Source organism: Staurois parvus, unplaced genomic scaffold (assembly GCF_062004578.1).
Source record: "Staurois parvus isolate SC_StPar_1 unplaced genomic scaffold, SC_StPar_1.0 ptg000517l, whole genome shotgun sequence".
Classification (NCBI taxonomy): domain Eukaryota; kingdom Metazoa; phylum Chordata; class Amphibia; order Anura; family Ranidae; genus Staurois; species Staurois parvus.
The window spans coordinates 866,566-892,282 of NW_028318313.1; the positions used below are offsets into that span (position 1 = coordinate 866,566).

The window sequence follows — 25,717 nt, forward strand, 5'->3', positions numbered from 1 at the left end:
GTTTTCTTTACTGTCCTATTTCCCTGAGTGTCACCAGAAAGATACCTATGAAAAATGTCCTGTATGTCCCTGCTCTTGAAACTAATATTTTATCAGTGAAGAAGCTCTCATAACAAGTCAATGGAGTGACCTTCCAAGGTGACAGTTGTGCCAACACAAAAAGGAATATTTTACCTGCAAAGGCTAAAATTAAGATGAACTGTATCAGCTGAACTGCAATGAGGTGGTTAACCACTTCAATACCATGCACTTTTACTCCCTCTTGTCCAGGTCAATTTTCAGCTTTCAGTGCTGTTGCACTTTGACAACTGCAGTCATGCAGCACTGTACCCAAACAAAATTGTTACTGTATCATTTTTTTTACACAACTAGAGCTTTCTTTTGGTGGTATTTGATCACCACTGGGTTTTAAATTTTTTTGCTAAATAAATGAAAAAAGACAGAAAACTTTGAAAAACAAAGTTTTTCTTCGTTTCTGTTATAAAATTTTTCAAATAAATATTTGTTCTTCATACATTTAGACCAAAATGTATTTTGCCATGTTTCCTTGGTGAAAATAACCCAAATTAGTGTATATTATTTAATCTGTAGGAAAGTTATATAGTCCACAAACCATGGTATATATATGAAAATCGATTGATCCTGCTGTACTATCGCATTTCTTGAGGCCCACAAATGTCAGGACAGTCCAAATATTCCCAAAATTACCCCTTTTTGGAAAGTAGATAGTCTGAGGCATTTAGTAAGAGGCATTGAGTTTTGAAGTTGTAATTTTTTGTCATAATTTTTTGGAAAATGCAGAAATTAAATAAAACAGTATGCAAAAAAAAGTTTGCCCATTTTTAAAAAATGTTATGATTTTTTTAATAACACGCTGTGAGTAGAGGAATATAATGTTACCATAGTAACATTGTACTACTCTGGAGAAGTGATCAGTATTTTTATTTACATTGAATTGCATTGCTATAAGCAACCATTTTACGAAAAGAAATAGACTCATTCATTTTTGTTTGTTGTGATTAGCTGTGATTGCCCACAGCTAATCACATGACACAGATGGGCTGTGAGTGGCCCAGTCTGTACCATGTGATCACAGCTAGCAACACAATTGTATATTATTATTATTTTTATTATTATTATTATACAGGATTTATATAGCGCCAACAGTTTTCTCAGCGCTTTACAATATAAAGGGAGACAATACAGCAACAATACAGTTCAATACAAGAGGGTTAGGAAGGCCCTGCTCCTTGGAGCTTACAATCTAAGAGGGAGGAGCTAGTGGTACACAAGGTAGTAACTGTGGGGGATGGACTGGAGTCCAAGAGTAGAAGATTCCATTATTAGCTGAGGGCAGGATAGGCTTCCCTGAAGAGATAGGTTTTCAGAGATCGCTAAAAGTGAGCAGAGTAGGCGATAGTCTGATAAATTGGGGTAGAGAGTTCCAGAGGATGGGGGAAGCTCTGGAGAAGTCCTGGAGATGAGCATGGGAGGAGGAGACAAGGGAGCTAGAGAGCAGGAGGTCATGCGAGGAGCGGATAGTACAGTTTGGGTGATATTTGGAGACAAGATCGGTGATGTAATTTGGGGCAGAGTTATGAATGGCTTTATATGTTATTGTTATAATTTTTTGAATTTTATCCATTGCGCAACGGGAAGCCAGTGGAGGGATTGGCAGAGAGCGGTGGCAGATACGGAACAGTTAGTAAGGTGGATGAGTCTGGCAGCAGCATTCATGATAGACTGAAGATGGCATGAAAGAAATCCATCCATTGTTTACAACTGTTATGTGACCTTTTCTCAGTGGTCACAGAGTCATATGACGTCCATCCAGATTGACAAAAGTCATGCCCAACCATCATTTTACTATAGGCCGGGCGGGAACTGGTTAATATTACCAAGAAGGAAAAGCATTCAAACTGCATTCACATATGGCACAGACAACTTGGGCACAGAAGTCCTGACATAATAAAGAAATTAACTTAGAATGAATATGCAAGTGGAATAAAAATTAGTCCATGTGATCAAACAATGAAATGCACCAGCTGTATAAAAGGAAAAATTGAAAAAGGAAAAGGAAAAATGACAAGAAAAGCCTTTCCAAAGCAGAGTAACAGTAGAGCTAAAAAAAACCTCTGAACTTACACTCACCAGCCACTTTATTAGGTACACCTTTGATAGTACTGGGTTGGACCCCTTTTTTGCCTACAGAACTACGTTAATTCTTCGTGGCAGAGATTCAACAAGGCGTTGGAAACATTCCTCAGAGATTATGGTTCATATTGACATGAATTACGTTTGCCTTGTTATCATCTTGAACCAGTCTGCCAGTTCTCTTTTGACCTCTGACATGAGGGGGAGAGGGAGAGTTGTTGAGTTATAATGTCTTTTGATGACTCAGCACTATGAGGAAGACGATGACAGGTGCAGGTTATCTCATTTTATAGGATCCCACCATCCCCCCCTTGCTGTTATGTATTTGCTGTGAAAATGTAAATTAGTTTCGTGATGATGTGCGAAGACTATTATTGTATAGCAAGTGAAATGGTGCATGTAACAACCAGCTTCCAGGTGTTATTGTCAAATCTTAATTGAACAAGCTAAGCCCCCCATTAACATCGAGTGTGATTTGGCATGCAATTTGCATACCAGGCAACTTGCAAATCGCATGCCAAGTTGCACCCTATTGTCCACAATTACAGCGGTCAAATCGGTGTGGTTCCGACTTTGTCAGAGCGACACCAATTTCTAAAGTAGTACATGCACTACTTATCGTGCGATTTGCATAGACATCTGTGTCAGATGCCTTGCAAATCGCACTTGAAATCGGAATGTCCCCCAACTTTGAAATCATGTGACTTCACTGTAAGTTGCACGATTTCAAAGTCGGGCTTGATGTGACCGAGGTGTAAAGTTAGAAGCTGATTGGCTCCCATGCACAGCTGCACCAGATTCTGAGTGCACCAGTTTTAGTAAATCTACCCCAAAGTATTCCTATGTCTGATTTCATCACATATCCCCAAAAAAAGGAGGAATATTCTTCATGTTCAGTCAGCCAAATGCACATCTAGAACCAGCAGTGCATAGTCCAAACATAGGCTAATATTATAGAGCCATTTATACCAAACTGCATACTGCTTTTCTTTCATTTTTATTTGAGACTGTGGTGCAGTGCGCAAAAATAAAACACCGGAAATGAACCAATAAAGTGAATGCGACTACATAAACAAATGCACTTAGGGTGTGTTATATGGTCCCATCCCGAGGAAGAAGGCTCTTTCCTTGACCCTGTGGGATATGGTCCCATCCTGAAGAAGAAGGCTCCTTCCTTGACCCTGTGGGATATGGTTCCATCCTGAAGAAGAAGGTTCCTTCCTTGACCCTGTGGGATATGGTCCCATCCTGAAGAAGAAGGCTCCTTCCTTGACCCTGTGGGATATGGTCCAATCCTGAAGAAGGCTCCTTCCTTGACCCTGTGGGATATGGTCCCATCCTGAAGAAGAAGGCTCCTTCCTTGACCCTGTGGGATATGGTCCAATCCTGAAGAAGGCTCCTTCCTTGACCCTGTGGGATATGGTCCCATCCTGAAGAAGAAGGCTCCTTCCTTGACACTGTGGGATGCAAAATTCCTGATGGCAAGGCACATTTATCCACTTAGCCGAAAGGCTTGCTCCTCATCAGTGGTGTCCCTAGGTGGGTGCGGGGGGTGCGCGCCGCACCGAGTGACACCTATCTCACATGGTGACACCAAAAAGTAAAGCTGATGATCCCTGCAAGATGGATCGGATCTGTGGTAACACGTGGCGTCACCCCTCCAGAGGTGGGCGGTCCCTGTCGTGCACAGTCTGATCCATTATGCTCCCCAATCCGCAGATCCTATCCATCTTGCAGGGAATCGTCGGCTTGCAGCCTATACGGGGTTAAATGATCTTGCAACACCAGTCCAGGAGTGCAACGGAGACACAGGGAGGGGAAGCGCCAGGCTGTGTGTGCACAACAGGGGCCACCCACCTCTAGAGGGGTGACACTACATGTTACCGCACCAGGTGACACCAACCCAAGGGATGCCCCTGCTCCTCATGGTCAGCCAAAGTTGACGAATAAGTACTAGCTGAGGGGCTCTCCTGAAGAGAGATCCCCCTCACTAAGATAGGGGAGGAAGGAACCTAAGGGCCACACATCTTCCCCCTACACTTCAGGGTAGGTCTGAAGACCTACACCCTATATTTCCAAGTGAAAAAAAGCCACATATAAGTGCAAAGTGATATACACGCCAGAAAAAAGCTTGAGCAGAAACTTCTTGGGCGTTGCCCAGCTATTACTGCTCACCTCCACCATCACAGGAGTGACCTCTGAAATGCTGAGCTCCGAGCTACTGTATCAAGTGCATGTGAGGGGGATTGAATCAGAGAAAAAACTCACTCCTGTGATGGTGGAGGGGAACAGTAACAGCTAGATATCTCTTAGCAAAGTCCTTAACAACGTCCTAGAAGTTTCCCAGTCAGGCTTCAGGAGGCATGTAAATGGCCTACACATATAGCAAGGGCATTATTCCACTTTAGTCAGAGCTGCATGGTTTGGTTTTATCTGCAGACACCCCTTGTCTGCACAGGTAGTCTCTTCCGGTAAAGGTGAACGAACCCTTTCAGTTGATGCCAATGAAGGGCATTGCTTAACCTCCAAATGTTGTGCATTAATTGAAGGCTAAGAGCTCCTCGAGGGAGATGGACTGATGCACATACACAATCTATGTGTAAAGCCCTGCATACATTGTTGGTGTTATATAAATACCTGTAATAGATAAATAAGAGAAATGAATACATAGCGCCGTGCAACCCTCTGTTACTGACAAACTGGGTCTGAAAGGACGGACAGCCGGCTTTCTACTATGGCGTAGTACTAGTGATCAGGACATAGGTGGCGCTGTTGCTCTGTAGACAATGCTGCCTGGAGGTCTCCCTGTGCATTACACGGCGCCTGTCCTTGCAGGTGGAGATGACACCCTGATCTCCGTACACACAGGGCGGCCTCATCCATTACAGAGATACACACACTCGGCCCTGACACAGACTCCTGCCGGCCGTGCGACTGCCACTGTTACCGCATTCATCTGCTGGTACACCTCCACTCATGTGTACTGAGGGCGGGGCTAATGTCGTCATCAGGAAAGTTTTCTCCTCTACTAGTTGCTTCCGTGACAACTACGGGAGTCTGACACTGAGATACTGAAAAGTCACACTGAGGGGTGACAACTAAGGAGTGACAGTTAAGGAGGCACACTGAGGAGGGACACTGAGGAGTGACAACAGAAGAGTGACACTGAGAGGTGACAACTGAGGGGTGACAACTGAGGAGAGACACTGAGAAGTGACAACTGAAAGGTGACAACTGAGAGGTGACAACTGAGGAGAGACCCTGAGAGGTGACAACTGAGGAGAGACGCTGAGAGGTGACAACTGAGGAGAGACCCTGAGAGGTGACAACTGAGGAGAGACCCTGAGAAGTGACAACTGAGGAGAGACCCTGAGAGGTGACAACTGAGGAGAGACGCTGAGAGGTGACAACTGAGGAGAGACGCTGAGAGGTGACAACTGAGGAGAGACCCTGAGAGGTGACAACTGAGGAGAGACGCTGAGAGGTGACAACTGAGGGGTGACAACTGAGGAGAGACACTGAGAGGTGACAACTGAGGGTGAAAACTGAGAAGTGACATCTGAAGAGTGACAACTGGGAAAGTGACAACTGAGGGGTGATACTGTGAGGTAGCAACTGCGGAGGGAAACTGAGGGGTGACAACTAAGGAGTGACAGTTAAGGAGGCACACTGAGGAGTGACAACTGAGGAGTGACAACTGAGGAGGGACACTGAGGAGTGACAACTGAGGAGGGACACTGAGGAGTGACAACTGAGGAGTGACAACTGAGGAGGGACACTGAGGAGTGACAACAGAGGAGAGACAACTGAGGAGGGACAACTGAGGAGTGACAACAGAGGAGAGACAACTGAGGAGGGTCACTGAGGAGTGACAACTGAGGAGTGACAACTGAGGAGGGACACTGAGGAGTGACAACTGAGGAGGGACACTGAGGAGTGACAACCAAGGAGGGACACTGAGGAGTGACAACCGAGGAGGGACACTGAGGAGTGACATCTGAAGAGTGACAGCAAAGGAGGAACACTGAGGAGTGACAACTGAGGAGGGACACTGAGGAGTGACAACTGAGGAGGGACACTGAGGAGTGACATCTGAAGAGTGACAGCAGAGGAGGAACACTGAGGAGGGACAGCAGAAGAGTGACAGCGGAGGAGGGCAGCAGTTACCTACTCCTGACAGCCGGGATCTGACCCAGGTACAGTGATCTCATCACCTGTCATCACAGGATATGTCCTAACCCTTCAGGAACTGTTTGCATGTTGTTTGCTGTTTGTAAATACTGACAGTCTATACTTGCCTTTCATTGGAGGGGAAGTCTGTTTAAATGAAATAATAGGATGTTTCAGGGCTTGATCCAGGTTAGGCAAGTTTTAGACTTGTGGTTGGAGAGTGGTAAAACCACATGTTTGAACTTTGCTATTTCCAGCTCCCAACTTCCTTCCCTTAACCATTTGCCTACAAGATACATTTAGAAATGGCATGGTAGACAAGTGGTTAAATACAGGTGACATAACACCTTCTCACGGGCTGCCAAATGCCCCCTGAAAAGTGATCCACCATAGTTCACTCTTCAGGGGGCACCACTGGTGTAAATGAGCTCTTGATGTCAGTATCAATGTGTTTTAGGTACAAACATTTGTATATTTAGAGTGAGTATCACTGAGTTAAGGCAGAAAAAAAAATCAAGGTGAGCACTATTGTTTCTTGGCCCTACTACAGGTAGAAACAACAAATAATGCACACGTATGTGGTGTCCAGCAGTGGATCATGGTAATGGCATAAAATACACAGCTAGGCCTCATTCACATGGGTGCTGAGGCCCATAGTCTGTACCTGCATAGGGATGCACAGTTGTTCATGCATCCACGTGTAGGCAGTCCTTCCAATTAGGAACACTGCATCTGTGGAGCGGGGTGAGCACGTAAGCTGGGTGTAAACCCTTCCATATACCCAGTGAAGTGACTAGACTCGGGATACACAGAGATAAAAACAAATCCCCCTACATAAAGCCGCCATACACGGGTCGAATTCCAAAAGAATTTTCTTTAGAAAATGTTTTGAAAGAGTTTTCGTTTGAATTTCACACCATTAGTGGATCACAGAAAAGGCCGATTTTTGTGTGACCATTGAATTTGAGTGATCGGCCATGTTGCATTTTTTTTGAAAAATGAACGAATTTGGAATCAACAATTGGTGAATCGTGTAGGAAATATAAATGAAAAAGAAATGAGCATAAGTTGTGACCTGGAAAAGACAAATTCTTGGCCACGAAAACTATTTTCTGTAGCAACATGAGGTAAAATTGAAGGCTTGGTTGGTTGAACTTTGAAATTAATGGTGGCACCATCGGATTACAAAACGCACTAAATTTCTCATTTTCTAAAGAAAATTTGTTCGGAAATTCGACCTGTGGATAGCCTGCATAAGTTGCATCTGTCTTCTCTTCTCTACATCCATTCAAAGTCCTGAATTGATAACATTTTCTGAGAGTTGAGAACAAAAGGGGGTGAAGAGCTGAAGTTAAGCCAGCCATACACGGGTCGTATTCCAAAAGAATTTTCTTTCAAAAATCTTTTCTAGGAATTTTCGTTTCAATTTTGCACCATAAGTGGGCCACAGCAATGGCCGATTTTCGAGCGACCATCGAATTTGAGTGATTGGCATGTTGGATTTTTTTTAAAAAATGAACAAATTTCCAATCAATGATGGTAGAATCAAGTGAGAAATGTAATTGAAAAAAAAAAGAGCATGAGCTGTGACCTGTAAAGAAAAGAAAATTCTTGGCCATAAAAATTATTTTCTGTAGCAACATGAGGTGACATTAAAGGCTTGGTTGATCGAATTTCGAAATCAATGCTGGCACCATCGGATTACAAAACACATGAAATATCCGATTCTCCAAAGAAAATTTGTTCGGAATTCGACCCACGTATGGCCTGCATTACACTTTGCAGAGCTCTTCTCATGGAGCTCTGCAAAGTGTAATGCAGGCCATACATGGGTCAAATTCCGAACAAATGTTCTTTGGAAAATCAGATATTTCATGTGTTTTGTAATCCGATGGTGCCAGCATTGATTTCAGAGTTGATTGGAGGGAAGGGACACACCTCCTTCACACAGCTCACAGGAACAGAGGCTGTAAATCTGCTGGAGCTCCCTCCCCTGTCACCTATTAAACATGGTGTCAGGAAAATTTGTTAGAAGTGACTCATAGCTGATAGCAGAGGAAAGAAGAAGCAGACAGAAATGACAATTAAAGCCCCTAATTGAGACAAGAACACACTATAGAGGGATATGCTTTGTTCATATTTCATGACTGAGGTTTACAACCACTTTAAGAAAAAAGAAAGATCGTGGAACAGAAATAGAACAAACCCCCAGTGTAAAGATTATTTTTCTTGGCCTGAGCAAACTCCTAGGAGATGTTTTCACTGGCCCCATGGGCCGCACAATAAGTGAGCAAGAGCCAATTGCAGTCCCAGGCTGCAGATTGCATACCAGGCCCTTAAAGGAACAATATCATAAAAAATATAGTAGTCTGATAACTGTATGCTCTAATACACGCAGTCATAGAATTATTTGTTTGTTTCTTTACTTCACATTTCTCATCTTTATATTTTTCCATCCATGGTAGGTCGCTTTTCAGATCAGGGTTAAAGCTTGTTTTCAGTCATGCAGCACTGGACGTTCAGGGAAGTGCTTGGGGGTATCATTATTATTTTTTACTCTTTTTTTCACTTAACTTTATTGCTATTATATAGGGAACCAATAGCACCCTAGGTGATAGCATATGTATAGTGACAGTCTCTCTTTAATGAGACATTAGGGGTCTATTAGACCCCTTGATGATACCCTGCATGCCACTGAAGCTAATGTAGTACAGATTGTGTTCCATTAGCTTCTTCTGCAGCCGGGGAAAGTGACAGCTGAACCAAGAAGTGACATAATACATGTTGTTTCCTGGTTCTTACCAGTTAGAGCAGATCAGTGACAGACAAATCATTCAGAATGATAACAAGGAATATAGATGCAAATCTAGGACAGATGTTGTAGAAAATAGTTTGTGGTGTGGTGACATTACATATCCTGTATCCCTCTATTATATATATATATATATATATTCTGTATAATACCATATTTTATGACTAATTCAATGGCACTTCCTGTCCTCTGTACAGATTATCTTGCAATTATTACCGTAAATCTATTAAGCAAGTTCCATGGTTGGTCTTCCTGCTCATGTTTGTTCATTAGTGAAGAAGAAAACATAAAGGGTTCACCGTCACAGGGATTTGTTTCAGTTTACGGCCCCTTTCACACGGGGTGGACTCCAGCTGCGATCCGCTTGCTAAGCAGGGAATCTGTCTGCTGATCCCCGCTAAGCAAGCGGATGAAAGGCTTGCTTGCTCCGCTTATGAAGAGCAGACACAGACATAGCCCACTCTCCTCTATGGGCGGACCGCCTGTCTGTTTACACCCGACTTCCATCCCCAACTACATATCACCAGAATGCTTTATCTTCAGAACTCCTTTCTAAAGCCCCTCCTGTTCCTTTAAATAAATAATGTGAGAGCTACTATACACCTGCAGGATGGATACCCAACGACATCAAACAGATTCCTCCATCAACACAAGTGAGGTGCATGGAGGATCCTCCTCTCCACTGGGACATTGGGGTTGATTTACTAAAGGCAAATAGGCTGTGCACTGCAAGTGCTCTGAAAGTGGAGTTGCTCTAGATCTGAGGGGAACATGCAAGGAAATAAAAAAAAACTGCATTTTTGCTTGCACATGATTGGATTAAAGAAATCAGTAGAGCTTTACCTCATTTCAGGGTTTCCCCTTGGATATAAAGCAACTACATTTACAGTGCACTTGTGCTGCACTTGCACTCTACAGTCTATTTACCTTTAGTAAATCAACCACAGAGTATTCTGACTGCAGCTGCTGATCGACACAAATTTTCCAACATTCTCGTTCAACAGAATTTGATCTAACAATCTACTTCTGTTGGATAGGAATGGCTACACGTGGATTGAAATTCTGCCAGTTTTTTTCTTGTGAGGAGTCTCTGACAATCTTTTGTTACTTGCAAGGAGTCTCTGACAAACTTTTGTTACTTGTGAGCAGTCTCTGACAATTTATTCTTACTTGTAAGGAGCCTCTGACAGTCTTTTGTTATTTGCAAAGAGTCTCTGCCAGACTTTTGGTACTTGCAAGGAGTCTCTGACAGGTTTTTCTTACTTGTGAGGAGTCTCTGACAGTCTTTTGTTACTTGCGAGGAGTTTCTGACAGGTTTTTCTTACTAGTGAGGAGTCTCTGACAGACTTTTGTTACTTGCGAGGAGTCTCTGACAGCTTTTTCTTACTTGCGAGGAGTCTCTGCCAGCTTTTTCTTACTTGCGAGGAGTCTCTGCCAGCTTTTTCTTACTTGCGAGGAGTCTCTGCCAGCTTTTTCTTACTTGCGAGGAGTCTCTGCCAGCTTTTTCTTACTTGCGAGGAGTCTCTGCCAGCTTTTTCTTACTTGCGAGGAGTCTCTGCCAGCTTTTTCTTACTTGCGAGGAGTCTCTGCCAGCTTTTTCTTACTTGCGAGGAGTCTCTGCCAGCTTTTTCTTACTTGTGAGGAGTCTCTGACAGTTTTTTCTTACTTGTGAGGAGTCTCTGACAGTTTTTTCTTACTTGTGAGGAGTCTCTGACAGTTACTTGTGAGGAGTCTCTGACAGTTTTTTCTTACTTGTGAGGAGTCTCTGACAGTTTTTTCTTACTTGTGAGGAGTCTCTGACAGTTACTTGTGAGGAGTCTCTGACAGTTTTTTCTTACTTGTGAGGAGTCTCTGACAGGTTTTTCTTACTTGTGAGGAGTCTCTGACAGTTACTTGTGAGGAGTCTCTGACAGTCTTTTGTTTCCTGCGAGAAGTCTCTGACAGTTTTTTGTTACACGTAAGCAGCCTCTGACAGTCTTTTTTTGCACCTGATTTGACAAGATTGTTTAACATGTAAGCAGTGTCTTTCAGACTCTTGTAATGTGAATAGGTGGTAGGGTCAGCTATTAACCACAAATCCGGGAATCGGTCCAGGATCCCCCACTGAGACAGAACAGAGGGCACTCTTGTGAAAGGGTCCTAATAACTATACAAGAGAATCAAGGTATTTCGAACAATAACACGCTTTGATGGGAGTGTGTGGAAGCTGAACAAAAACTTTCATTTAAATATGTTCCACAACAGTCACAAAGGATATAAATCCTCTTTGTGTGCACCAAATGTCTATGCAGTCCCATTTACTACCTTATTAAAGTACTGGTTACATCATCACTGTGCTGTACGGCCTGTGCAGAGATGAGAGCTGTGGGAGGGACCCAGCAGGCTCCACCTACTACAGGCTGCCTGCAGAAAACTACAGGAGGGGCGGAGACAAGACCAGTCACCCTGCACAAAAGCAGAGAGCAGCAGTGACCGGTCTTTATTAGTGGAAGGGCCAGCACAGAGACAAAGTTTCACACTAGGTTACTGTACAGATCTGGAAAAAATACACAAAGGACACCAAGATTCCAGTAACAGTATGCATGCCTCTTGTATTTAGCCAATATTTGCTTATCCCAGCCTTAAGCCGGTCTCTCTACATTTATATCTGTATGAATGAAAGAGTTTGTGGTTTCTTTTCCAAATCCTTCACACCTTCATTTGTATTACATTTCAAGCTCTTTCTTTTATAATCAAATCTTTTTGTGATCAAGCATTCCTCTCTTTTAGTTTGCCTCCACCCTCCTTGTGAGGCTGGACCAGGTGTTTTGCATTCCTGCAGTGTTCTCATTCCTTCCAGTGTTTTGTTCTTACCTTTCCTTGTACCTATACCTATATCAGATGTTCAATGAACAATACACGTCCATTCACTTTCTTAGTGACATAGTGTATGTCTCACCTGCTACATCCTCTTCCTTTTCATGGTTGAAAAAATAAACTTCAGCAAAAATAGAACATCAAGAAGTTTCAGTTTTGATAATGGCACCAGTGTTGTCACTCAGAATCAGAACTTCTGGATGCCTGGCTCCAAAACTGAAATTGATGTCAGCAAAGCAAACTCAATAAAATTATTATTATTATTATTATTACATCGAGTTTATATAGCGCCAAAGGGTTTGCTCAGCGCTGTACAATAGAGGGGGGGACAATACATGAAACAGTACAGCAACAACAAACAGCACACGAGGGGTTAGAGGGCCCTACTCTTTCGAGTTTACAGTCTAGGAGGGAGGGGGTAGTGGTACAGGAGGAAGTGGCCGCGGGGGATGGAGTGGTAGGAGGAATGAAGGAGAACGGCAGTTAGGTGAGGGTGTGGTAGGCTTCCCTGAAGAGGTGGGTTTTCAGGGAGCGCCTGAAGGTGAGGAGGGAAGGTGACAGTCTGATGGATTGGGGTAGTGAGTTCCAGAGGATGGTGGAGGACCTGGAGAAGTCTTGCAGTCGTGTGTGGGAGGAGGAGACCAGGGAGCAAGATGGAAGGAGGTCCTGTGAGGAGCGAAGGGTACGGGTAGGGTGGTACCTGGGAATCAGGTTGGTGAGGTAGTTAGGGGCAGTGTTGTGAATGGCTTTGTAGGTCAGAGTGAGTAGTTTGAATTTGACGCGTTGGGCAATCGGGAGCCAGTGGAGGGATAGGCAGAGGGGGGTGGCAGAGGGGGGTGGCAGAGGTGGAGCGGTTGGTGAGGTGGATGAGTCTGGCCGCTGAGTTCAGGATGGTCTGAAGTGGGGAGAGCCTGCACTGGGGTAGGCCGGTGAGGAGGGAGTTGCAGTAGTCAAGGCGTGAGATAATCAGGGAGTGTACGAGTAGTTTAGTGGTGTCTGGGGGAAGGAGCCAGGGTTCGGGGAGATGTCCCCAGCAGATAGGAGAAGGAGAAGGGTGAGGAAGGTGGCATGGGAATGGGAAGTGCCGGAGCATGTGGGTCTGATAGTGGTGGCACGTGGGTAATATAGTATTTTGCATATATTGTGTTTCTAAATATCATATCATAAATTGTACAATTCAAAACAAGAGCATTTGGAAGTCATTCAGACAAGTGATTAAGCACATCCTCTGCACAGAGCTGCTGGCAGTTGCATGTGCACCCACCCCGGGGCTGCATGCAGACAGCCCATAGAAGAGGATGCACACACAGTGCTGTCACTGACACAATCGCCTGTCAAAGTTTGAGATGGGGGAAGGAGCAGGTGCACAGATACAGGTGCAGAGGCTCTGCGTTTGGATCTGTACACCCCCTCCCGCTAGCTCTTCTGCTGACATCTGAAGTCATATGGCGCTCCCATACCCCAATAGTTAGTATGTTTGACTGAACCAGTCACAGACTGTCCAAAGTGCTGACTATGCCCACCCTTTCTGAACCCTCCTCCATTCATTCAAAGAAACAATACTATAGCTTTCATCAATGACAAGTGACCTATGAATGCAAGATACATGGATGATGAAAGTATAGTTTTATGAATGAAGGAAGGGAGGAGGAGAAAGGGCAGGCATGATCAACACTTTTGATGGGTGCCTATGACAGGTGAAACACTCATATTAACCCCTGCAGGATCAGAAGATTATGTGGGGTATGAGAAGCGGGTGGGGAGGGCAGAGGACTTTGAATTTCAACTAAGAGATCAGCCAGCAGCACAAGCTATACTTCACATTCAATGGAAGTACCATCCCTAGTGCTGTTTTTTTTTTTTTTTTACTTTAAACTTATGCCTTAAAGCGATGCTCCACCCAAAAGGGGAAGTTCCTCTTTAAGACATCCTCCCCCTCTCCTCTGTCAAACTTGGCATGTAATTTTAGAGGGGAGGGTAGGAGTGGGTACCTAATTTTGACAGGTACCTGCTCCCACTTCCGCTTCGTTTGCGTAGGCGATCTCCTTCCCCCCTCCCTCCCTGCAGTCTTCTGGGACAAGTGACAGGTCCCAGAAGACTACAGGACCATTCACAAAGTGACTCGCACATGCACAGCAGGCATCTGGCTGTGAAGCTGAAAGCCACACAGCCGGCTGCCCACAGTTAGGATGCCAGGGCATGGGAATTCAGAGGCTAGTGAAGAACTGGCCTGGGTGAGGATGGTGCTGGATCAGATAAGTGTCCATTTATTAAAAGTCAGCAGCTATAGGATTTGTAGATGCTGACTTTTAATTTATTTATGTTTTACAGACTGGACCTCCGATTTAAGCATTTATGCATTGCTGCAAGATAATAATGTTAAACCTCAGTAGTAACATGATGGTGAGAAAGCAAAATTGCAATATTTCATCTGTAGTTTTCACTCACAAACCAGGGATTTACTTGATGATATGGAGAAAGTAGCGTATTCAATAAAGCAAGATATGATTATTGTCAATTCTAGGGATATTCAAGGTCACAGGAAGTCCCTCACCACATATTGTACTACCAAAAAGGTGTAGGCTGAAGAGGCCGGCAAGGGTACGGAATGCCTAAAGTCATCTACACTATCCATTTTAGATTCACTTTTCTGACATGCATTCTGTAGTAGATCAGCATTCTCCATGTCTATGATCATTATTATCAGCTGTGCTTGCACAGTGGTTTGAATGGCTTCTCATTATTATTTCTACAGTAATGCAGGTCATAGACGGTTTGTTTATCGGCCGATTTTTCATCCGAAAGAATAATCGGCCGATTTTCGCACTGTTACTGGGGCGATATCATCAGCCGATTTTTGCGGTTCCTCCTCATTTCTTTTATCGGTCATGCTGGAAAATTTGCGAAAAACAGCCGATTTTCGCAATCATTGGTGGCAACAGAACAACCGATGTTTCGTTTTTCAGCCGATAAACGAATCGTCTATGGCCTGCATAACTATCAGCTAACTACTGATCAGAAATTGAGACACTGAAATTGATGTGCAGTCAATGTAGAACCCCTTGGAGGGGAATGCACATGTAATTTCATGTCATTTCACAACATTGTCAGAAAACAAAGAAAAACAAATACATAGTGTTACTGTGCAGTCTGCTACTCAGTAGATATGTGCTTTTCCTATTCCTCATCCTCCAGTGGAGGATTAAAAAAACGCTAATGTAAACTACCTGGTTTACAACCTTGAAAGAGTCATCTCAGTGTTGGTCAAATAGCCAGAAGCCTAGACATTTGGTCACCTGATTTCTGTTGAAAATGGGAATGAGCCAGTATGAACTATAGCCCTTCCTTTCAGAAATTGTGTGATCAAATATCTTGGCACAGAAGAAAGTGTGGAGCGTCAAAAGGGGAAGTTCTGCTCTTCCTTCTCCTCCTGCCTTCCTCTGCCATATGTGGATTTTTTTTCTTGGTCGGGGGTAGCTAGTTTCAACAGGTACCCACTCCCACTTCCTAGGAAGTTCGTCCCCTCCTCCATGCCCACAACCTTCTGGGACATGTCGCAGGTACCATTCACAGTGTACAGCATAGCTCATGCATGCGCAGTGGGGTGCCAGCTTTGAAGGAGTCACAGCCAGCCCCACAGTTAACTTGCTGGTACCGGGAACCGACCTGGGTGAGGAGAATGCAGAATCCCTGGACGGGTGAGTGCCTGTTTATTAAGAGTTGGTAGCTACAGTTTTTGTAGCTGTTGACTTTTAATTTATGGAACCCTGGCTGAAGATCCTCTTTAAAGCGATAGTGAAGTCTTGAAAAAGGAAGAAAAAAAATCCAGTCCCTGCAAGTTAATGTCATAATGTGCTAGTATGCATCGCATTCTAGCACACTATGAAAGATTTTCCTTAAAACAAAACCCTCCAAGCGGTGCGTTGTCACCGCTAACAGGTCTTCCATCTTCACCTGGTCTTCAGTCTGGGTTCGTGGGCTTCAGCCGTTTGAATGGCCGGGTGATGTCATCATTCCCGCGCATGCGCACAGGAGCCACAGCCGTGCCACAGCGCTCTGCAGGAACGGCATACTTAATATTCCATCCCTTCAGAGCGCATGTGCCTGTGACATCACCTGCTGCAGAAATAATGAATATCTTCTAAACCATGCACATTTAGGAGATATTTCTTGAACATATAGGCAAGCTTTATTATGAATCACCCCGCGGTGTTTACTATCACTTTATGTCCATCTATTACTCTTTATGGATCCACCCAGCAAGACTATTAACATTTGAGTAAAAGTCCTCTTTAATCATTTCCTGTAGCTATAACCCTTTGCAGCAAAATGGCCAATTTACCAGATTCAATGAGTAGTTTGTATGGAAGGGTAAGTACTCTTAACGCTGGCAATACAGTGATGGAAATCCAGCCAGCTAAGCAGGGACCAGGGGATTCCCCCTTCCAATATTTTTCTGTGGATGGAGGAATCTGTTTTTTTTTTTCTTCAGGCTGCTGGCTGAACAAGAAAAAAAAATGTATATAGCTAGCTTAAGAGAAGCACAAAGGGAGCAGAGTTTGTGTGAGGTTTCCACTAGCCAGTATGACTTCGCCTGATACAAACTCCACTCAAATCACTCCTGTCCGAGTGTTTGTCTCACACATCCTTAGGCTCGGTTCACATATACAGTATGTGCTTTTGCGGGCTGTGATTGCTCGGGCACAGCAGCCCATTCATTTGAATGAGCTGCCATGCCTGCGTTTCCTGCAGAAAAAGGTGTACACACCTTTTTTTAAAATGCGGCCTACAGGGAAATCGCATTTTGACCATGCAGTTTCCCTGCGGTTCTGGCATTTTCACTGCGGGTGGTTGTGGGAATTGCTGCATCTCCCACACCCGCAGCCACCTGCATAGGTGTGGACCAAGCCTTACTAAGGACCCATTTACACGTGTCAATTGTGCTGCGTTGCCGTAACATATGGATTACCGCAGTGCTTGTTACATATGTTTGCATGTTGTATGCCATTCATTTTTAATGTTGCTCAAATGCACTAAGGCAATATACCTCTGAAACATACAGTATGCGTCGAAAAGCACTACAATGCATAATAACAAAATAGTAGTGAGCCATGTCAGAAAAATGCTGCTTGTCCATTTTTTTGCCTGCCATGGTACTTTGGCACTCCATTTATTTGGATGGGCTGCCTTAACCAAATGCATGGTAACATGTATCGTACCACATTAATGTACTGTTTTTTGATGCAATGCAAAGCAGATAATAAAAATTAATGATTAAAGAGGAGGCAACACAAAAAAGTTCAGTCGTGAGCCATGTGGGATAAGGAAGTAAGTCATGTTAGACAAGGAAGTGTTTTGTAATTCAGATAATAATTTTACCTCCACATTCCTGGTGCTCGTGGCTTAGCCTAGGGTCACACTGTGAACTGCATGTGAACAGGAATCGCCCTGCATTCCTGTGCAAATCACATGCAATTCTGTACGGTGCGATTTTAGCCATTTATTTTGAATGGCTCAAATCGCACCTCATCCTCATCAAAAAAAGGTGCAGGCAGCTTTTTTTTTATTCACCCTTGAACTGGATCTCATGGGTGTTTATACCCATGCAATCTGGTTCAGGCAAAGACACTGCATTTGCGACCTGCATTTGGGGTGTCGTTAACTTTCCATTAACACCCATAGCAGATCACAGAACACAGTGCGATTGCTACGCCCAGGAATCTCTGTGTTTCCCGCATCGCATCAGTGTGAACTGGGGCTTAATGAGACGTGTTCTCCAGGATCCGATTAACCGCCTTATATTGGTTCAGTTTTATCTGAGCTAAAAAAAGAAAAACCGAACTCATCAGAACATAAAGATAAGCTTCACCCCATCTTAGTAATGACAACAAAAGCATCTCAAGAAATGTTTAGTAATCTACAAACAGATACTTATAGATAATTGCAGGATTTTAGTCTTTGAATACCTATTTTGTTCCTCCCCATAGTTCTCACAGTGAGCTTTTTCACTAATGTCCTTTTCTCTGCCTTCTGGAATATGCGAAATTGCACATCCTCTGAGGGGGAAGGCACTGGTGATGTAGCATTCCCAAGATGGTTACATCACCAGTGCCTCAAAAACCAGGAAGTGCAAAAACAGTAATTGAAAGTAAAAGCAATATTTAACTAATGAGTATACAGTGATTTCATATCAGTATGCAGAGCTGTATGTTGATGTGATTTATAGTGAAAGGAAAGGTCCGCTTTATGATTTACAGCAGTGGTCTCCAAACAGCGGCCCAAGGGCCAGATGCGGCCCTTTGCTAGCCTTTATCCGGCCCTTGGGGCACTATATCTCCCAATAAAGGTACTTTGCCTCCCACTGACACCTACAATGGGGCACTATTCCTACCACTGACACCTACAATGGGGCACTATTCCTCCAACTGACACCTACAATGGGGCACTATTCCTTCCACTGACACCTACAATGGGGCACTATCCCTTCCACTGACACTTACAATGGGGCACTATTCCTTCCACTGACACCTACAATGGGGCACTATTCCTCCCACTGACACCTACAATGGGGCACTATTCCTCCCACTGACACCTACAATGGGGCACTATTCCTACCACTGACACCTACAATGGGGCACTATTCCTCCCACCGACACCTACAATGGGGCACTATTCCTCCCACCGACACCTACAATGGGGCACTATTCCTACCACTGACACCTACAGTGGGGCACTATGCCTCCCGCTGACACCTACAATGGGGCACTATTCCTCCCACTGACACCTACAATGGGGCACTATTCCTCCCACTGACACCTACAATGGGGCACTATTCCTACCACTGACACCTACAAGGGGGCACTATTCCTCCCACTGACACCTACAATGGGGCACTATTCCTACCACTGACACCTACAGTGGGGCACTATTCCTCCAACTGACACCTACAATGGGGCACTATTCCTCCCACTGACACCTACAATGGGGCACTATTCCTCCAACTGACACCTACAATGGGGCACTATTCCTCCCACTGACACCTACAATGGGTCACTATTCCTCCCGCTGACACCTACAATGGGGCACTATTCCTCCCACTGACACCTACAATGGGGCACTATTCCTTCCACTGACACCTACAATGGGGCACTATTCCTTCCACTGACACCTACAATGGGGCACTATTCCTTCCACTGACACCTACAATGGGGCACTATTCCTCCCACTGACACCTACAATGGGGCACTATTCCTTCCACTGACACCTACAATGGGGCACTATTCCTTCCACTGACACTTACAATGGGGCACTATTCCTTCCACTGACACTTACAATGGGGCACTATTCCTCCCACTGACACCTACAATGGGACACTATTCCTTCCACTGACACCAATGATGGAGTATTACTCTTCCTCTCATATAGTAGATGTAGTACCCTCCTAGAGTTATGGTTTTTTTTAAAGTGTTACTAAACCCAGGACCCTGCATTCACTATATCTGGTCTCCCACAGTACACACAACATGGAAGTGCAATTACTTTAGTAAACATAAACTGCTAAATACCTTTTCTCATCAACAGTTATGCAGGCTATAGAAGGGTCGTTTATCGGCCAAATTTTCATCTGCATGACAAATCGGCCAATATTCACACCGTTAGTGGGGCCAGCCCGTCGGCCGTTTTTCACAGATCATCTCATTTATTTTTATCGGTCATGCTGGAAAATCCGCGAAAAATGACATGGGTGGCAGCATCGGCAGCCGGGCCGACCGATTTTTCATTTATCGGCCGAAAATTTGGCCTGTCTATGGCCTGCATTAAGCTCCATTCACACTTGTGCGACTTCAAAATGATGCGATTTTCATTACGACTTTACAGTGCGACTTGATACGTCTTTAATGCGACTTTGATGCGACTTTGGATGAGTATGACTTTGGCTTTGACCAAGGATAATTGTTTCTACTGTACAAAGTCACACACAATTTACATGTACAACATTCAGGTGCAGTTTTCATGCGACTTTGGAGGGGTTACATTGAAGTCTATGGCCCTCAAATCATATGAAAGTCAGACCAAAGTAGTGCAGGAACTACTTTTAAGTTGCTGCGACTTGAAGTCGCACAGATATGAATGGTACCCATTGGGAATTGTGTGGGAGGGGACTTTTCATGTGGCTTTGGACCCCAGAGTTGCATGACAAGTCGCATAAGTGTGAATGGAGCCTTATAGCAGTCTTGTGACTTCAATTAGTGTCCAGCAGAGCACTGGTTAAAGCTTGTAGGAGGAGTTTTCATTCTGCTGTAGGAGGATGCAGGACCCCTGACCTCCGTCTGGACATTGCTGATTGGCCCTGTGCTGATCACATTCATTCCCCCCCCCAAAAAAAAACCCATCAAACTGAGAATGTGCAGAGTGACTCCACACAATTTGTGTTATCAGGAGGTAAGAGAGGGGCACTGGAAGCGGGAAGATCAGAGAAGACAGGATCAAACAGCGTTTTTACACAATGTGGAGGATTAACCCCTTAGGTTCCACAGTGAGTATAACACGCATGCTTTACTGCATATACAGACTGATTTTACTGTTGTGGGTTTAGTAACACTTTAAGCTCCTAGAAACTTCTCAGCATTTTTTCTGCTTCTAGAAGCTAATAGTGTTATCCTATGAGTCCATGCACACTATTTTATGCTAGAAGCGCTTTCCAAGCTTCAGCATTTAGGAGCAGAAAAAAACATGTTTTTGTATAGTTTTTGGGAGCGTTTTCCCAGAAGAAAAAAAAAAGCTGAACAGTTTTAAATGCTACTAAAAGTCTCCTAACAGCTTTTTTGAGTGTTTTTCTTCATGTACTGTAAACACGCTAATAAAACGTTAACACTCCTAAATGCCTCTAAACGCTACTAAAATGCTACTAAAATGCTGCTACAAGCGGCACAAAAAAGCTGTTATCAGCGCTTTTCATCCAGCATTGTTTTCTAGCTTTTTCTTAGCTTAATGTGCATGGAGCATCAGTGTTTCACAGGCTTCTGCTCTGTTGCTTCCCCCTGTCTTTTAGAAGATTCTAGAATCATAGCGGGAGGATGAACAGGGCATGCAGCCAGAATATTTATGGCACTCAAGCCTATCACTGAGGAGGTGTGCCCAGATGGTGGTGAGAGAGCCCATAATATTCTGCCACAGCGTGAGGAAAGTACTGCCGATAACCGGCAAATGTCACAGAGGACATCTGCACTGATCATCAGGGCACTAATGATCAGTGCCCTGCAGTGCCACCCATCAGTGCCCTGCAGTGCCACCCATTAGTGCCCAGCAGTGCCACCCATCAGTGCCGCCCATCACTGCCTCATATCAGTGCAGCATCATCAGTGCCTCTTCATCAATGCGCACCAGTTCCGCCTCATCAGTGCCACCTCATCAGTGAAGCCTATCAGTGCCCATCAGTGCTGCCTATCCGTGCCACCTCATCAGTGCCCATCAGTGATGCCTATCCATGCCACCTCATCAGTGCCCATCAGTGATGCCTATCCGTGCCACCTCATCAGTGCCCATCAGTGATGCCTATCATTTCAGCCTCATCAACGCACTTGAGTGAAGGAGAAAAATTACCTTTTTGCAAGATTTTATAATAGAAACAAAGAAAAACTTTTTTCTTTCACATTTTTTGCTCTTTTTTTGTTTATAATGCAAAAAAAAACACCCAGTGGCAATTAAATACCACCAAAAGAAAGCTCTATTTGTGTGAAAAAAATTAGAAAAATTTCAGTGTTGCATGACCGCGCATTGTCATTCAAAGTGCGACAGCACTGAAAGCTGAAAAGTGGCTTGGGCATGAAGGGGTAAAAGTGCCCGGTAGGCAAGTGGGTAAAGCAGTATTAAACCCCAAAGGCAAACATTTATTGTATTGCAGCTTACCAATTCTTAGATGTGATGGCTGCATTAGTTTTCTTTTTTAGGCTTTCTTTCTTCTTTTTTCATCTGGGGAGGTCTGTTTTTTGAAACAACCAGCTCTCTTCCAGAAGTCTCAGTTTACAGGGATGAGTTTTTATTTATGTAAAACCTTTATCCCAAAAGGAATAGAAAAATGTTGCTGTTTATAAAGTGTGAGCTTGAGTTTGGCCTCAACTTGGTGTGCATCCAGCAGTGATCACCGCAGGTAACAGCTGACTGTGCAGAGAGTGGCAAATAGCTGATCTGTCATTATAGTGAATAGGGCCCATTGTCTAGCTCTTTTTTTATTTATAACAAACATGTCATACTTACCCGCTCTGTGCAATAGTTTTGCACAGAGCAGCCCTGATCTTCCTCTTCTCGGGTCTTCTGCTGGCACTCCTGGCTCCTCCTTCCTGCTTAGTGCCCCCAGAGCAAGCTGCTTGCTCTGGCAGTACTCATGTGTACTCGCTCCTGAGCCGCCTCTGTGTGTCTATAAGACACACAGAGCATGGCTTGGCCCTGCCTCCCCCACTCCCTCCTCACTGTTTGTAATTGGCACTAGCAGGAGCCAGGAGAGACTTGGGAGAGCCACTGCTCTCTTGCACATCACTGGATCGGGATCAGTCTCAGGAAAGTATCGAGGGGGATGAGGGGGAAGCTGCACACAGAAGGTTTTTTTACCTTCATGCATTCTAAGGGCTCGTTCACACTTGACTGTTTTTCCAACTCTTGCCAAATGCCCCTATAGCATTTGACAAGCGTTGGTCCGGCGTTTGCGGGGCATTTTTAGCGGCGCTTGCTAGGTGTTTGCCAAGCATTAAAAACACCCCACAAACGCCTATAATAAAGTTTGAATGGTGTTAACGCTCCGCAAACACCCCGCAACCGCGTTGCAACCGCACCGCAAACGCCGGCCGGGCATTTGTGGAGCGGCACCATAGACTTGAATAGGAGGCTTCAACTCCTCCTGACTCGACCAGAGGCATCCGTTTTGCCGCGACGCAACGCTACGCTAACGCTCCCGTTTGAACAGCACCATGTGCTGCAATGTGCAGAATTTTCCCAGGCGTTTGGAAAATGGTAAAAACACTTCCCAAACACCTGTCTGCTGCTTGTTAACAAGGCTAGTGTGAACGTAGCCTAAGAAACCTTCAGCCTTTAGAACCACTTTAATATCCGGTGTGTATGTAGCCTTACTGGCCAGATCTCCAAAACAGAACAGAGGGAAACTTGATGCAGACACCTCATCTAGTGTTAGGTAAGCTGCAATATATCACGTTTGTATAAACAACCGATTCTCACGCGCAAACCCAAATACTACTGGAAACGAATTCTTTTTGTGTAAATCCCAACTAAATTGTGGAAAGCAGCACACACGACACATACTCATAACATGTACAAACTCTGATATATAACATACAGTGCCGCGCTTTCTTGAAATATATGTGATTACTAATACAACTCCAAACATAAATAAAATGAATATATGTGGAAAAAAAGTCTCTAGATATAACTCATTTCTTCAATTTGAAAACAGCTACACAAGTTCATATCTTCATGCACTGTAAATCCTCCACCACAAACACCAGATGTGCTCTCATCTGGAGTTATTCACCTCACTAAAAGGTTTGGTCAAAAACCATGTGTCCCATGAAGTGGACATAAGAAGGCAGGTATATCCTGGAATGGAGCTCTTTCTCCACAGGTCACTGATCTCTTATTCCTTCCTCCTCCACTCAGTATACAAGTCAAAAAACGATTGAAAGACAATAGTGCTTTATCCTTAAAACATATTACTTTATTACAAGCATTAAACAGTGGTCACTCACATGGTGCGGGGGCTAAATCGCACCTAACATAAGCGCATAGGTATTCCTGCAGTACCCTTTGTACATGCAAACAGAGGAAACTCCACTCATCTGATGTGACAGTGCGGTAGTAACGATGAAAAGCGAGCGTCATGACGTCATCACTTTAACTGCAGGGTGAAACCGAAGTATTACTGGCACAGAGCACAGTAATACACGTTTCTATGTGTTCCCTTAGTCTGTTATATTACACAGCCAAATGTAGGAAATGAGTGAGGAAGTGTTACTCTCATTTGATGTCCGTTCCACTTGATCATTCTTCAGCCCCATGCTCTAGTGAAGGGGTGTTAAACTGGCAGCCCTCCAGCTGTTGCGAAACTACAAGTCCCATCATGCCTGTAACTGTCAATCTTGCAATGCCTCATGGGACTTGTAGTTTGGCATCAGCTGGAGGGCCACCAGTTTGACATCCGTGCCCTAGTATCTGTAACTCTTGTGTGGCCTGGGCCAGCAGAGACAATTCAGGTTAGAATGTCAACAACCTGGAATTGCTGGCAGCATGCACCAATATGTGCCTAAAAATAAATGGTGAGAGTTGTAGGGGAAGGTGGGACAGTTAGCCCAGAACACAGTGCTGCAGCATTGCCCCACACCAGTCTCCCGACCTTCCAGGGAAACCTTGGCTCTAGTGGCAGAAAAGTCCCAGGGCTGGAATGCATACATGTTTTCAGACTGGTATTTTTTGTACACTCTTTGGTGCTATGTTTTTACATTAGTAGGTGAAGTGTATATGTTTACGTTTCAATATACAGTACTTATTATTGGATTGAGTGGATTGGTAGATTGGATTACGGTGTCTGGAGCTGTAATTTTAAATGCTGGGGTATCTTCCTAACATTCTAGGAACTGAAGAAGTAGCTTAGTAAGCTACAAAACATCTTTAGAATTAACTCTAGGTTCACACTTATGCAGATTTCAGTGCATTTTCCAGTTTGAAGAAACACACAGTCTGTTCAACATGATTTCCTATGGATTTAGATCACATCTGTGCGTTTTGAGACAGTGTGGTTTTTGGAAGGGGTCATGGACTTTTTACCTGTAGCAGACTGCATTTTGCATGTAATAAACCGATGTAAAAGGCCCGCATGGACACGCAAGAATGTATACCACTGCTAATGTTTGATCGACAAAATGTTTGAGGTGGAAAATTCGACCATTAGGGAGTTGTGGAATAACATTTGGATGAATATATGGACAAAAACTGCAAGCATTACATGGAAAAGTTCCCTTGGTTAATGATTCCTCAATGGAAGAGGTATAGAAAGAGTGCTTCACTCATTTGTCTCAAAGGGAAGGAGCTCATCTATAGGTGATCGAGGGAGCCTCAGAGATATGTTTTGCAGTTTTAGGATCTGAGATTAGGAGGTGCCAGTATCTGTTAATACATTTGCTGACCACAGTATGTTGGTTATAGGCCATTATGATCCTGACAGTGGGATTGGCCCTTTGTTTCCTATCAGATTGTCCAAAATTAAGATCTTGCATGATTATCTAGAGGCCCTATTGAATGCTTTCCGGATTTAGAAGAACCTCGATCTAGAAGTCTAGATTTGAGTTCCGATGCTGCTTGTTTAAAATTCTCCTCACTTTGACAGTTCTGCCTCAAGCTAAGATATTTTGAGTATGGAATAGATTTAATTAGTGGGCTAGGTGGAAACTGTTAGCCCTAAGGATGGTGTTTCCAGCGATGGGCTTCCTAAAAAGATTAGCAGATAGTGTTCGATCCATAGTAATGGCTACCTCTATATCGATGAAAGTGATCTAATGATAGTCAAAAGTCATTGTGAGAAACAAATTGTACGAGTTTGTATTCTCTGTAGCTCTAAGACAGTCATGTAAAAGGGACATGGGACCATCCCATAAAAAGATCTTCTATGTATCTTGGCCATGTCAATATGTGTTCTGAATAGATAGAAAGTTTGTCCGATAA

General features: G+C 44.0%; 1 protein-coding gene across 1 annotated transcript in view; it reads left to right on the forward strand.

Annotated features, from left to right (window-relative positions):
* Positions 1–4,980: 4,980 nt before the first annotated feature.
* The window catches only part of TEC (tec protein tyrosine kinase), a 145,688-nt gene continuing 124,951 nt past the window's right edge, over positions 4,981–25,717 (forward strand). Inside the window, exon 1 of the mRNA XM_089690119.1 lies at positions 4,981–6,350. The gene's annotated coding sequence lies outside the window, so the exon portion shown is untranslated. The remainder of the gene's footprint in view (positions 6,351–25,717) is intronic.